This window comes from Nannospalax galili, unplaced genomic scaffold (assembly GCF_000622305.1).
Source record: "Nannospalax galili isolate Female #2095 unplaced genomic scaffold, S.galili_v1.0 scaffold580, whole genome shotgun sequence".
Taxonomy (NCBI): domain Eukaryota; kingdom Metazoa; phylum Chordata; class Mammalia; order Rodentia; family Spalacidae; genus Nannospalax; species Nannospalax galili.
Window position 1 is genome coordinate 486,550 of NW_008345762.1, and position 2,035 is coordinate 488,584.

Here is a 2,035-nt window from a genome sequence, read left to right on the forward strand (position 1 = left end):
CCATGGTGGAGTCATATACTTCCCAAAATTTAACACCCAGTGATTGGCAGCAGCTATGCTGCGCGGTCCTGTCAGGAGGAGATTATCTCTTGTGGCGGGGAGAGTACCAAGAACAACGTCTACAAGTGGCTCGATTAAATGCTCAGACAGGGCTGGCTCAGCAATATCTAGACATGTTAACTGGAGCAGGGGCCTATGTCCCACTACAACAGCAAATACAATATGATCCAGCAGTATATGCCCAGATAGCTGCCTGCGCTGTTAAGGCATGGAAGGCTTTGCCTAATAAAGCCGCTGGAGATCAATTATCAAAGGTACTACAGGGGCCATCAGAACCATTCCATGAATTTGTGGACAGGCTCCTGCAATTGGCAGGACGGATGTTTGGAGAGGTAACTACAGCCATGCCCATAGTCAAGCAACTTGCATATGAAAATGCTAATAAGTATTGTAAGGAAGTCCTGAGGTCACATAGGTCAAAAACCTTAAATGACTACATCAGGTTATGCAGGGATATAGATGGCAACTTCGTGAAAGGCCAGGTCCTAGCAGCTGCCCTGCGCCCACAAAACTCGAAGGGTCCTAGAATTTTAAATAATGGTGACCATAATTCTTTAACTGTGGATGCCCAGGCCACTTCTGCAGAGACTGTCCCCAGCACAAGAGAGAGGGAATAGTACCTGGTATATGTCCAAGATACCAAAAGGGGGCACATTGGGCTAACAATTGTCACTCCAAGACTGATATAAATGGAATATCCCTGCCACCCCTATCTAGTCAACAACAGGGAAACAGGTGGAGGGCCCCACTCCAGGGCCCCAGAACCACAGTGTATGGAGCAATGGCACCAGGCTACCATGGAACTTTCCCGGGCAGTGGCCGTATACAATTCCTTCCACAGAGCAATCCTTTTGTGTTGCAGACTTAGCCCGAGCGACAGCAGGAAGCACAGGATTGGACCTCTGTTTCTCTGCCCGAGCAATCTTAACTCCCCAAGTGTGAGTTCAGGCTCTTCCCACAAATGTGTATGGTCCCTTGCCACCAGGATCGGTGGGTTTAATTTTGGGAAGGAGCAGCACAATTATCCAGGGCATACAAATACATCCTGGAATAATTGATTCTGATTACAAAGGGGAAATTAAAATTATGACATCTGTCAGAGAAGGAGTTATGGTAATTCCACAGGGGGAGAGCATTGCCCAATTAATCTTGATCCTCTATCTAAAGTCCAACAATGCAGTCAGCAGACAAGGCCGCGGTGACTGGGGATTTGGTTCCTCGGAACCTGCTGCATTCTGGGTGGCTCAGCTAACTGATCGGCCTATCTTAAAAATCAAAATAGAAGGAAAATTATTTGAAGGTATTTTAGATACAGGAGCAGATGTATCAGTCTTGTCTTTAAAATCCTGGCCTAAGACGTGGCCCTTGGAGGATGGTAATGCTCGACTACAGGGCATAGGACAAGCGACCCCAAACAAGAATGCTAAAATACTGAAGTGGGAGGATGATGAAGGACATACAGGGTTTTTCCAGCCTTATGTTCTCACTGACTTGCCAGTTAATCTGTGGGGCTGGGATCTTTTAGCTGAGATTGGAGCAGTAATAACTACACAACCCCCTTCTGTGGACTCAGAAAAGGCCATTAGAATGATGCAAACCAGGGGATGGCATCCGGGGCAGGGCTTGGGGATGCACATGCAAGGCAGGGTGACCCCCATAACCCCTAAGGATCAAATTACACACCTCCCCGGAGCTAGAACGGGCCTAGGACATTTTTAGTTCGGGTCGCTGCTCCATCGCCCGCACCCATACCTATAAAATGGCACTCAGATAAACCTGTATGGGTCGAGCAGTGGCCCCTAACTACAGAGAAATTGCGGGCAGCTCATGCTCTAGTACAAGAGCAATTGCTTGCTGGACATATTGTGCCTTCTACCTCTCCCTGGAATACCCCTATCTTTATCATAAAGAAAAAATCTGGAAAATGGAGGCTTCTGCAGGATCCTCGAGGGGTAAATGCTACGATGCAAATCAT